Source organism: Dromiciops gliroides, chromosome 2 (assembly GCF_019393635.1).
Source record: "Dromiciops gliroides isolate mDroGli1 chromosome 2, mDroGli1.pri, whole genome shotgun sequence".
Lineage (NCBI taxonomy): Eukaryota > Metazoa > Chordata > Mammalia > Microbiotheria > Microbiotheriidae > Dromiciops > Dromiciops gliroides.
This window is the reverse complement of record NC_057862.1, coordinates 359281946-359295865: the sequence shown is the minus strand read 5'-3', so window position 1 is coordinate 359295865 and position 13920 is coordinate 359281946.

The following is a 13920-nucleotide window of genomic DNA, read 5'->3' as shown; positions in this document are numbered from 1 at the left end:
CTGAAAATACTTTGTCAGTTATAGCACTATTTTAATGTAGAGTCATTGTTGTTGTTGTTGTTGTTATTTTTGTTGGGACCTGTGGTTTATTAGTGTAGGGAGTGCCTGTTGTGGAAACTCCCTTCACCCATGCAGATTGGGAACTAATTTATAATATCAGGGTACTGAGAAGTTAGGTGGTCCTATAGCCAGTTTTTGTCAGAGGTAGGTTTTCCTGACCTCAAGACCAGCCTTCTGCTGTGCTATGCTGCCTCCCATCATGATTTTAATGGTGCTAGTAGAGATTATTATTATTAATCATCAAATTTTCTAATATAAATTTAAAACTAACTTTGTGTCTGGCACTGTGCCATCCATTATGCTCATCTCTCTAATCAGATGGTGCTTGGAGATCCTATGTATCTGACTGATGGGTACTTAAAGGAGTTAAAAGAAAAATCAGTCACGGTTGATGCCTTTTTAAATGAAAGAAAAGTCTTGGGGGCAGCTAGATGGTGCAGTGGATAGAGCACTGGCCCTGGAGTCAGGAGGACCTGAGTTCAAATCCAGCCTCAGACACTTAACACTTACTAGCTGTGTGACCCTGGGCAAGTCACTTAACCCCAATTGCCTCACCAAAAAAAAGTATTTGGGGCCTTTCCAATGGGAATCTCTTCAATTTGACATTGGTTTGAAATAGATGGCTACCCATTTGGGGAAGTATTCTTCTGCTATGGGTAAAGATTGCAATTTAGATGTTTTGTCTCTGCTCTGCCCCCCCACTTGTCATGGATGTTTTAAGGTCTAAAAAGGACCAGGATTTAGGTTTGATTCTTTCCAAGAATGGAAAATCATCAAATGGCTAATTTAAAAATCACCATCAACTCATAGTTTTCAAAGTGTTCTGTTCTTTTTGACAAATTATACTTAGTTTTTGTAAAAAACAAAATTCCTTTTTGACCTCAGTTTCTTAAGCTGAAAAATGAGAGGATTGACTTTTGAGGTTCTTTCCAGCTTTAAATCTATGAGTTGATGAACTTATTTTAATTCTTATTTTATAGCAAAATGTACTCTATGCTTCCCAGAGAGGGCATTTTGATTTAAATGAAATCCTTACTGTAGTCCACAAGTGTCTGATCCACTTCCTCATATAGCATGGGATAAAATAGATTTCTTTAACATGATGGCAAAGATGAATTTTTCTTAAATCAGTTTTGTGAAGATTATCTCTTATAGAATGAACCTTCTTAACTCTATTAAAAGCGTCCTCCAGTGGAGAGTGTAGGAAAGCAGGAAGTTGTGGTGTCCTCCAGCACATGTGATTATTTTAATTAACAGCAGCAAAGTTCACCAGAATTAGAATGAGCTCTTTCTTTTTTCTTTAGATACCATTTCTCCTAGTGGTATCCCCCAGCCAGCAGAATCCAAAACAGGAAATCAATTAGAACAAAGAATGAAGAGAGATACTCAGACATTTTAGACTCCTTTGAAAATTCTTACTTTTTTTCTGAAGGTTCTTGTGGATTATTTAAAGAGTAACCATATAGAAAGTTTCTCTCTAGACCAATTAGGCAAAAAAATTTGTCTCTGCCTTTCTGAATGGGCAATAAGAATAATGAGATCACATTTATATAGTGTGTTAAGATTTGCACATTACCTCATTCACTTTTCATTTCTCCATGATCATCATGCCTGTTAAGAATGTGTGGCTCTTACATGCAAGAGAGCCTAGTTTTGAGAAATGAAAATGTTTTGATCAGGGTAGTAGCTGGGGGGAAGGTCAGGATTTAGGCCCTTGCTTTCATTTCCTTCTTTGAGGGGCTGCTGCCAATCACCATCAATGCTGCTGGCCCTGGGCTCCTTTGGACAATTGTACCACCAGTGAATGGCTGTTCTTCCTGCCCAGGTGGATTAAGTAAGAGGTAACCAGTGTAGACTGGGGTCTGAATGAAAAGGAGAGTTATGTTAAGGGCTAAAATTCTAGCTAGTCTGTCTAAAATATCCAATGAGTGGTTGCCAATAAATTATAAGCTTTAGCAAGAGTTAGACTTTTAAGCATTTATTAAAGAGAATAAGAATTTGGTAAAGAGAGAGAGAAAGGCCTAGATTCCTATCTATTAAAGGGAGAGTGCATTTCTAGCTCCGCTCTCCACCAGAGTCCAAAGGAAAGAACCTGAGACCCAGTGCCAGTCTCTTCCTTCCTCCTCCCACTCTCCCGGTCACTTCCTGACGCCAAAGAAAAGACTCCTGGTCTTGCCCTCAAAGACCTTCCCTTCATGGGCGGAACTCTTATACAGTAAGTCTCCAGCAGGTGGCGTCATTCCAATCGTTACAGTTATAAGGAGGCAGCTAGTTGGCACAGTGGATAGAGCACTGACCCTGGAGTCAGGAGTACCTGAGTTCAAATCCGGCCTCAGACACTTAACTGTGTGACCTTGGGCAAGTCACTTAACCCAACTGCCTCACTTAAAAAAAAAAAAAAGAGCTATGGATCTGTGGGAACCATTTTATGACACAGTCTTAATTTCAATGAAAAGAAAATGTACTTTGGGGGGGGGCAGGGCAATGAGGGTTAAGTGACTTGTCCAGGGTCACACAGCTAGTAAGTGTCAAGTGTCTGAGGCTGAATTTGAACTCAGATCCTCCTAAATTCAGAGCCAGTGCTCTATCCACTGCGCCACCTAGCTGCCCCAAAAATGTACTTTTAACAAGGCTTCTTTAAAAAAAAACAACAACCCACAAACCTTGTTCAAAATATATATTCAAAGTATGGCTTCGGAAAATACGATCCCATAGTCCTGTGTGACATTTGCAAACCATTTAGGGGGTTCTCAGAAGTGGTTGAAGTGGAGGTAAAAATGAAGCCATACTTGCTGGCCAGGCAGTGTGAGTAGTGTGGGTGTCTACTCCAGCTCTCAGGCATAGTAGTCTAGGGGGGAAAGAGGACTGGATTTAGAGTCACAGGCACTAGATCTAATCCCAACACTACTTGGGTGACCTTGGGCAAGTCATTTCCCCCTTTGCTCCTTAGTTCCCTTGTCTCTAAAATGAAGGGTTTGGGCTAAATAAATAAATAGCATTCAGGCCTCTTCCACCTCTAAGTCTAGCCTTCCTCCCCACACTTGTTGCTGGTACTTGCTGTGAGAAGAGGCCATCCCTGCTGCTGAGAGGTCTGGCCTGTGTCAGCAGGGCCTGGCTTGTTTCCTTCCCAACCTTCCTGACCCTCTCTTCTGCCCCAGCTCCAGGGAACAGGCTCTGGCCTTGTTTCTCCCCAGGAGCGTCTGCATGTGTGCCTCCTGTCCTTGTTTAACAGCCCCACAGCAAGCTCTGTTCATCAGGCCAGGGCCAGCCATTCGTCAGGCTCTTTAAAGGCTCTGAGTTTCCCAGCTGTCTGTGGGTAGATCATTGTTATGTGCTCCCAGGGGAGTCATGGGAATATGTTCTCATCCTTCCACCAGACCAGCTTCTGGGGCTAGTTTAGGGCACTCAGCAAATCCTACAGGCCTGGGAGAGGCCTGAACAATGGCTGTGTGTAATGAAGAAGTGGCCTAGAAATAATCTGCCTGTTAGAGCTCACTGCCCTATCTGTGGGGTTTTCTACATCTTCGTGTCCTGTTTGTCATTTATGTAGAGCTTATTTCTTCCTCCTTTGGAAACTCCTCCCCTTCTCCCTCTTCTCTCCCAAACCCCACTGAAAAAATTGAATTGGCGAGGCAGTGTGGATTTTTTTTCCTTCAAAAATTTTACTTCCTTGGATCCCAATAGAAACATTTTTTTTCTTTCCAAAAAAGTAAAAGAAAATCAAGGTGAGCCTTGAAACACATTGTTTATACAGCTTCCTAGCTCAGCTATTTCCTCCTTGATGCAGCTTTTTTCCCTCATTCAGAAGGTTGCTTCTTGCTGCATAGTGGGTGGTTTCCTCTCTGTGCTTCGGGGAAGAAATCTGGCTGTTGAGTAATGCAGATTTGCTCCTTGGTGTGCATATTCTCCTTCCTCTCTTAGAAAAGTATTTTTTCATCATCCTGATACTCTAAGTAATAAAGAAAAAGGAAGTTGCGTCTCATCGGAAAGCTTATTTATTCAAAATAAGAGCTGTCATTTCTCTAGCTCTTTAAATGTTCACCAAGTTCTTCCATATATTCCCTATCCCATTGGACCCTTAATCCTGTGAGGTAGGTGCTATGAGCACTCTTACCCTCATTTTGCCAGAGAGGCCCAGAGAAAGGGAAGAGACTTGTCTGTGGTCACAGAACTAGTTAGGATTCAAACCCAGGTCTTTCCTAACTCCAAATGGAGCATTCTCTCCACTGTACCACATGGAGATCTAGTCCAACGCCCTTGTTTTATGTTGTCTGAGAAACTAGGCTGGAGAGGTTAAGTGACTTGCTTGCCCAAGGTCACAGAACAATCCCATGTCGTAGTTAGGATTATAATACAGGTCTCCCAGGCCAGGGCTCTTTTTCCATATTTCACATATGTTTGACATTTAGAAGAAAAGCTCAGAATCCTGTACCTCCTTTGGGGGAGTTTTTTCTCTGCCCTGTAGAGGAGGGTGGTGATGATGATGATGATGATGAAGAAGAAGGAGGAGGAGGAGGAGGAGAAGAAGGAGAAGAAGAAGAAGAAATTTGAAGCCATTCCATAGAGGGATGGGATATTTAGCTTAAAGAAGAGACGTGAGGGAGAGGGTACTGCCTTCACCTGAATAAAAGAGGGATTCAGTTTTTTTTTGTCACAAGGCAGAACAAAGAGAAATGGGTAAAATGTTAAAGAGGCAAGTTTTGCCTCCATATTAGGAAAAACTTCTTAGCTATTAGAGCTGTATAAAAGTAGAAAATTTGCTTTATAATATAAGGAGTTCCTAATCACTAGGGGTCTTCAAGCAGAGGCTGGAGATGACCACTTGTCACAGCCGTCAGAGAGGGAATCCTCTATGGATTAGATAGCCTTTGTTGTAGTTTGGTCATATCTGACTCTCCCAGGGCCTCATTTGGGGTTTTCTTGGTAGAGATACTGGAGTGGTTTGCCATTTCCTTCTGCAGCTCATTTTACAGATGAGGAAATTGAGACAAACAGGTTAAGTGACTTGCCCAGGGTCACACAACTAGTAAGTGTCTGAGGTCAAATTTTAGCTCAGGTCTTCCTGACACCAGGCACAGCACTGTCTCCACTCTGCCACCCAGATAACCATTGTGGTCCCTTCTTTCTCTAGTTTTCAATTATAATCCTCTAAGTAAATAGGAAGAGAATTGAGACAGATATTGAAATGCTTCCTGGAATGAGACACAGTTACCTCCTGAGCCTTTGATCAAGGATCTGACTTTTGAGAGGCCCAATTTAGGATGAACAGAGCAGAACTGGTACTGGATCTCGGTGAGGGTGTCAACATACTGTCTAACTGGTGGAGGTGCCATTAATATGTACAATGGGTAGCAAACATAGTGTTTTCTAATGTTGAACTATTTCTTTTTCATTTGTGAATGTTAATTTTTTAAAAAAGATTTGAAAAACAGAAATGTATGATCTTTGGGAAGGGGAAATAAATGCCTAATGATCTAATGATTTTATACTGTGTTGGTAGTCACCTTCCTCAGGAGCACATAAGGCAAGTGAATTTCCACTAAGGGGTCCGGGGGTCAGTTGGTGTAAGGTATAGCTACACAGAAAAGACTTGCCTGAAATTAGCCCTGTCCTGGACCACCAGCAGTTGGTGAATCTTGACTTCTTCATAAGATCCTTCCCAAAGGGCAGCCCCTCTGCATCCATATTGCTATCCTTTGTCCTGGGCCTTAGTTACAAAAGGCAGAAAGACAAAGGCCTTGCTTTTTTTCTTCTGCACTAAAGGAGAATTTCCCGGGCTAGAGATGGATGTCCATAGTCGGGGTGAGAGAAGCCTGGTAACAGGCGGTTAGGAACATCCTGCCTCCATTGTTGAAAAGGACCTTTCCTGGCCACTCCAGCTGCTGTTTGAGGCAGCTGTCCATACTGTACTAATCTAAGCAGAGTGTGTGTGTGTGTGTGTGTGTGTGTGTGTGTGTGTTCCTGTTACCTCCTCCCCTTTCTCTTTATGCTTTTGTCTTGTTTTCCTCCCAGCTCCACCCCTTTCCTCCCCCAGTCTGGGTTCTGGTCATGCTCACTCAGGACCACGGATGTTTCTCCAACTCTTTTTTTCTCATTATTGTCTAAGAATCCATTATCCTTATATAATGGCTTAGATATTTGTTACCTCATAGGAATCTTGCTGGCTGAGACTGTGCTTCATACAACTTTATATCCTACTTCATTCCTATCGTCAGTACCCTGCACAGACCAGGCACTCAGTATTTTAATGCATTCCCTCCGCACCCCAACCCCTTGAGGTGGGTTGTCAGGTGTCATATCTATTTAACATCTTGGGAAACATTCAATCAAGCATTTATCTATCACTGACTTTGTGCTAGGTGCATGGGGTGTAAATACAGAAATAGGACAATTCCTGCCCTCAAGAAACTGACATTCCGGCCATCTCTGGCCAACAGAAACCTTGAATGTAGTTCCAGCATCCTCCAGCTTGCCTTTGTTTTGTCTTTTCTCATTAGAATGCAAGCTTCTTGAAGGCTGAGATTGTCTTGCTTATATTTGTCCTCTGTGCTTGGCACAGTGCCTGGTACATAGTAAACATTTATCTACATTCCACCAGGGCAGACAGCATATCCACAAATATCCACACATATCCACACACAAATGTATACACTAAAATACAAAGTAATTTGGGGAAGAGGCATAAGTGGCTGAAAAGAGAAAAAAGCGTCATGTAGGAGGTGGCTTTGTGTTGAACTTTCAAGGAAACTTTGAATTCTAAGACTCAAATGACGTGCTCATGATTACACAGCGACCTGGAACTTCCAATTTGTAATTTCTACAAGAATATTCTGATGTGGGAATGTCTGTGGTGTGGGTACATGAGCCCAAAGAGAGAAAGTAGCCACGAAAAGCTGTTACTGGGGCAAGAGTGGGATGGGGGGTGAGGAAGGGCAAGAGATGGTCACATTGTGGAGAAGAGAGATCAGTGGCCAAAGAGGACAAGCTTTCCAAAAGCTTTTACGACTCGCAAGACACATCGCAGTCCTTCCATTGAGATATCAGAGTAACCAGGAGCTTCTCTGAACAATGTCATACTCCATGAATGCTAACACAGGTTTCAGGATGGAGTGTAAGTTCTTAATGAGAGAACACCTGGAAATCTGGTAGCTTGTCAGTATGAGGGATTCATAGCCCACCCTGAGGGACTGGCCCCTTGCAAAACTAGATCCACTGTTCATCTTGTCCTTTGGAGCAGATAGAAATAGCCTGGAAGTGCCTGGTAGTGGAATTAGGAAGAAGAGCAAGGCCTCAAATGCTTGGGGATCACTTTTGGTGGTCTGGGAGCAGGCAGCCCAACTCAAAACTCTTTACTGGAGCATCAGCCATCAAATGTTCTGGTCTCAGGGTCCCTTTACACTATTAATTATTGTGGAGCATGTCCCTTTCCCCCAAAGAGTTTTGTTTATCTGGTTTGTATCTATAAATGCTTAATGTATTAGAAATGAAAACCTTAGTATTATTATTAAATTTGTATCTAACAACATTTAACATATTAGAAATGAAGACACCTTAGTTTTAGTATGAAAAACGTTCACTTTTTGGACCCCTTAAAAAGTCTAAGGGACTCTCAAGGGTCTCCGGATCACAATTTGAGAATCACTTCTTAGGGGGCAGCTAGGTGGCGCAGTGGATAGAGCACCGGCCCTGGAGTCAGGAGTACCTGGGTTCAAATCCGGCCTCAGACACTTGACACATTCTAGCTGTGTGACCCTGGGCAAGTCACTTAACCCTCATTGTTGGGGGTGGGGGGGTGGGGTGGAGAAAGAGAGTAACTTCTTGGCAGCATCAGGGCCAAACTCCCTTACCTGACATTTAAGGACTTCTATATTCTGGCCCTATTTTCCATTTCCCACTTTATTTCTCTCTGGTCCCCAACCTAAACAAACTTCCACGAGGTAGCCTCCTTTAAAAAAATAACAACAACAAACAAACAACTGTCCCCTGTCCTGCCATGCTGTCTTTCACTTTTGTGCCTTTACTCATACAGTTTCCCTCCCTGCTGCCTAACCAAATCCCATCTATCCTTCAAGACCTAGCTCAAATCTTACTGCCTTAGAGAAGCTTTCTTGACTAAGCCAGACTTTCCTTTCCTTTCTCTGAAGTTTAACACATATATTCATGGAATCCCAGGTGTGGAAGGGACCTAAAGAATAATCCAGTCCAGCCATTTACCACAAAGATGAGTCTCCTCTATGACCACTCCTTTCCAATCATAACTATTCTGATAAGTAGTTATCCACCCTCTGCTAGACTACCTCCAATAGCAGGGAACTTAACTACTTCATGAGATACTCCATTTCATTATTGGACATTTCTTCCTGTTAGAAAGTTCTCCCTTGGGGCCGCTAGGTGGCACAGTGGATAGAGCACTGGCCTTGGATTCAGGAGGACCTGAGTTCAAATCCAGCCTCAGACACTTGACACTAGCTGTGTGACCCTGGGCAAGTCACTTAACCCTCATTGCCCTGCAAAAAAAGAAAGAAAAAGAAAGAAAGAAAGAAAGAAAGAAAGAAAGAAAGAAAGAAAGAAAGAAAGAAAGAAAGAAAGAAAGAAAGAAAGAAAGAGAGAGAGAGAGAAAGAGAGAGAAAGAGAGAAAGAAAGTTCTCCCTTAACTTCAGGTGAAAGCTATTTCCATTCGCCCTCACTCCATTTCTTCTTCCTTCACACTGCCCTGACCTCAGGTTACCCTATTTCTGTCCAGGATAGCAGATTGGGAAGAGAGACATGGTAACTCATACTACTTTGATGATCTGGGAGTCATCAATTACCACCTCTCCAGTAATTAAAAGACCACCGGGGGCGGCTAGGTGGCGCAGTGGATAAAGCACCGGCCCTGGATTCAGGAGTACCTGAGTTCAAATTCGGCCTCAGGCACTTGACACTTACTAGCTGTGTGACCCTGGGCAAGTCACTTAACCCCCATTGCCCCGAAAAAAAAAAAAAAAGGCCACCAAGCCCTTTCGTTCAAGTATGTACTACTATCCTCTGGGTCTTACCACCTATACTGCCTCTCCCCCAGTGAAGACCTCTAGGCAGTGCCATCAATGCCACCACTACATGCTTCTGGGTCTTTTCACTCTGCTGGTGGACTCTCTTAATTGAGTTGTTTCCTACAATTAGAGTGTGAGCTTCCTGAGAACTGATTAGCTCACCTTTTCTGTTTTTTTTTTAATATCGTCATAATTTCCCCCAGTATCCCTTTCCCACTCCCAGAGAGCTATCCAATATCATGTTTTTAAATTTTAAAAAAGACCAAAAAAAAATCAGCAAAACTAATCAACGTGAAAAAGCCTGAAGGTAAATGGATCTTACAGGACTTCCCACCTTTGCAGAAGGGGGGGGGCGGTATCTTTTCCTTTCTCTCCTTTGGAACCAGGTTTGTTCTTTGTAATTTTGCAACATTCACTTCGGATTGTATTGTTACATTATTATAGTCATTTAGTCATTGTGTATATTGTTTTCTTAACCCTGCTTACTTCATTCTGCATCAGTTCATGTTAATCTTTTAATCATGCTCCCCCCCCCATATTGGTCATTTTTTACAGCACAGTAATTTTCCATTACATTCTCAACACAGTATTTGGCATATTGTAAGAATTTGACTCATTCATTCATTCATTCATTCATCCTTTAGTATTATTTCTCTCCACAAAGAATGACTACTCCCTTTTTTACATGATTCCCCTTCAAATATTTTAAAATAGTGATGCTTGCGTCCACCCACTACCCTTCCCTGCCCTGGTGCCCAGTGAAATTGTCTCTTCCCTAGGCTAAAGATCCTTCATTTTTTCAACTAGCTCGCCTTCGTTTTTTCAGCTAAGTTTTCGAGTTCCCTACCGTCCTTTGGATGGGCTCCTGCATGTCAGCTTGTTGAGGATAGAAGTTAATCCCTTATTCTGTCTTCCACAACCATAACTCCATAAGTACAAGCAATCCTATTCTTCTTTTTCTTTATTTTGGTGGGGCAATGAGGGTTAAATGACTTGCCCAGATCACACAGCTAGTAAGTGTTGAGTGTCTGAGACCAGATTTGAACTCAGGTCCTCCTGAATCCAGGGCTGGTGCTTTATCCACTGTGCCACCTAGCTGCCCCCTAAGCAATCCTATTCTAACAGGAGTTCTTATAAATCACTATATACTATGAAAAATCATGCAATAAAAACCCAAAGGGCTTAGGGGTAATGAGGTTAGGGGTACAATACTCAAATTCAGTCTCATGGGAAGCTGCAGCACAAGGAACTTTCACCATATGGGGCGGAGCCTCTGAAGTATATGAATCTACAGTTTTAAAGATGCAGGTAACCAATCAAAGAAGGCCACTCCTACCCTTTCTGTAGAGAATGCCTCACGCTCCTTCTCAGGCCTGGGCATACTCAGAGAGCCTGAGTTACACGTGTAAACAAAGCTTTACAAACTTCAAAGTGCTATATATCAATATTATATGAGTACGTGAACGTCTATGTCTAAAATCTTCTGTTATTCATTCTACCTGATCCTCCCCTCTTGAGAGACATATTCGAAATCCCACTGAGCACTGGGGAGGGAAGGGCTGCCTTCTATCACATTTTCCTCATAGTGAGGAGAGTGACCCTTCGTTGTGTGAAAGGCAACTCTGGGTCCCTCTTCCCATACATACACACACACCCTCTCCTTTCTTCCTACCCTAATAAAACCAATATCTTAGTAACTGTTACATTTTTTTGAAAAAAACTCATGCTCTTTTTGAGTTAATTTTTTAAAAGCAGGTGGATTGAATGCTGACTTTTTTATAATTTCGCTCACATTTGCGTGGTAACAAAGAAATCACTTAACCTTGGGCTTCTTCACTGTCCTGATCTGTGAAATGAAGAGCCCCCTTTAGATCTCAATTCTATGCTGCCATATACTTTCATATCCATCATTTCATTTAATTTTCACAAAACCTTGAGAGGAAGCCAGGGGAGGGATTATTATTCCTTTTTTTAGTGAGGCAATTGGGGTTAAGTGACTTGCCCAGGGTCACACAGCTAGTAAGTGTTAAGTGTCTGAGGCTGGATTTGAACTCAGGTACTCCTGACTCCAGGGCCGGTGCTCTATCCACTGTGCCACCTAGCTGCCCCGGGATTATTATTCCTTTATAGAAAGATGGAAACAGGCTCAAAGATGTTGTGACTTATCAGAGGTCACACAGCTACTAAGTGGCAGAACTGAGACTCAGAATTCTCCAAGAACCCCCAATCCCAGCCTCTTGGTTATCTTGTCATCTGCTTTTCTTCTCTGACTGAATGTCATCTAGCGCAGGGCCCTCCTGTGCGGAGAAAACCTGGACTTGATTTTTTTCACCAGGGCCTTTTGTTCCCCAAGCCTCCCGTTTGGGGAGCAAAGTGGTAAGTCAGCAACAATTACAGAAATAGGGCCTTCCCAAGGTGACACAGACCCAATAGTGGGAAGAGAAGAACCTGAAGAGGCGGAGAGGGCAAAACGGCTAATACAGACCGAATGAGTGCTGAGGATTTTTTTAGTAGGGGGTGGAAATAATAGGCAAGCGTGCAATAAGCATTTATGAAGGCCTTACAAGGTGCCAGGCACCGTGTTAAACACTAGGTATATAAATACAAGCAAAAAAAGAGAATACCCTGCCCACAAGCAGCTTGCTTTCTAAGGTCAAGGCAACACATGAAAGGGAGCTGTGTCAGGTGGGGTAGGGAGGCTGGAGTTGGGTTAGTCGAGTTCAGAGTCAGAAGGAAAGACACGGGCAATGAAGGGTAGATGGCCAACTTGGACCTTTCCTCCAAACAGTGGCCCCAGAAAGAACTCCCCAATGGGAAAAGTGGGCAGGAGGGCTAGAGGAAGGTCGCAGAGATATGATGCCATTATGCCGAGAAGGCAGCCATGACGGACCTGCGGTGCCCAGTGAGGGCAGGTGTTCTTGCTCTGTACATGCTGGAAGAGCAGGGGCCAGAGGAGGCCCAGGTGGTATGTATGAGTTGAAGCATGTCAGGGGAAAAAGCCTTTTGCCCCAGTCTGCCTCCCTCTCCCGCTGACCTTTCAAGAATTCCCAGGTTTGCTGATCCTCTTCTATTAGACAGAAGGCCAGAGCAGCCCAAGGGACCGATTCAAGTCAATTTAAATTCTGGTTTGTTTGGTTTTTTTTTTTTTGTTTGTTTGTTTTTGCAGGGCAATGAGGGTTAAGTGACCTGCCCAGGGTCACACAGCTAGTAAGTGTCAAGTGTCTGAGGCTGGACTTGAACTCAGGTCCTCCTGAATCCAGGGCCAGTGCTTTATCCACTGAGCCACTTAGCTGCCCTGTCAATTTAAATTCAATGAGCATGTGCTAGGTACTAGAAATGCTCAGATGGGTCCATGATCTCACTGATTTTATGTTTCTTCCACTGACACAGATCACAGTTTATTTGCCCACCTTGGGCCATTATTATCCATGCCCTCTTATAAGTTCCACAAAGAGGGAGTCAATATGTCAGTCAGCAGGCCTTTACTAAGCACTTACTATGTGCTAATCAGGGCAGGTAGGTGGATAGAGTGCCTGGCCTGGAGTCAAGAAGGTTCCTCTTCCTGAGCTCAAATCTGGCCTCAGATACTTACTAGCTGTGTGACCCTGGGCAAGTCACTTCATTCTGTTTGCCTCAGTTTCCTTATCTGTAACATGGACTGGAGAAGAAAATGATAAAACCACTCCAGTATCCATCCAAGAAAATCCCAACATGGGTCAGGAAAAGTCAGACTCAACTAACAATGACTAAATGACAACAACATGTGCTAATCAATGGAGTTAAAAAGAAGGGCAAAACCCTGTTCATGACCTCACATGCTGGAGTGGAAGGAACCCTTCCTCAATTTCTCCTGACATCACAAGGATGCTGATGGATTATGTTATGGGGAAAATTGATGGGGGTTTGGGGTAGGGGTTCTTAGGAATTCTTCTTTAGAGAATTATACCCTCTTGCACACAAATCCATTTAGAGTAAAATAATAGTTTATTTAGATGCTAGGGAAAGGAAACCAAGAGTGAAGTCCTTGGACTTCTCATGGGGAGAAGGCATGGCACAGAGGCGTAGCTGTCTGAAATACCTGTCTCCTCAAGCAGGAGACAGGCAGATACTTTTATAGAGGACCAATGGTGGTCCCATCAGGTGATCATCTGACTGTGGAAATTTCCCTTATTGAAGGAGAACCATCCCCACCAGTGGTGGTTGGAGGAAGTTGGGTGAGGGGTAGCTCCAGATCTCTCAAGCCATCTCTGTCCCCCTCATGCCACAAAGGTAACAGCCACACCCAATCTTATCTCCCCAAGGGGTGGGGGAGACTGGAATGAAGAATGGTGGTCCTGGAGCTAACTCAGTCCTGATCAGGTGCCACTTATCTCTCTCTTTTTTTTTTTTTGCGGGGCAATGGGTGTTAAGTGACTTGCCCAGGGTCACACAGCCAGTAAGTTTCAAGTATCTAAGGCCAGACCTGAACTCAGGAACTCCTGAATCCAGGGTCGGTGCTTTATCCACTGCGCCACCTAGCCACCCCATACTTACTTACTTACTTATTTATTTATTTATTTATTCATTCATTCATTCATTCATTCATTTATTTATTTATTTTTGGTGTGTGAGGCAATTGGGGTTAAGCGACTTGCTCAGGATCACACAGCTAGTAAGTGTTAAGTGTCTGAGGTCGGATTTGAACTCAGGTCCTCCTGAATCCAGGGCCAGTGCTCTATCTACTGCACCACTTAGCTGCCCCTGCCATTTATCTCTTTAGGTGTCTGTCCTTTGGTTAGTTTCTCAAGGAGAAGGTTCTCTGATTTACCCCAGAAAACTTTTTTTTTTT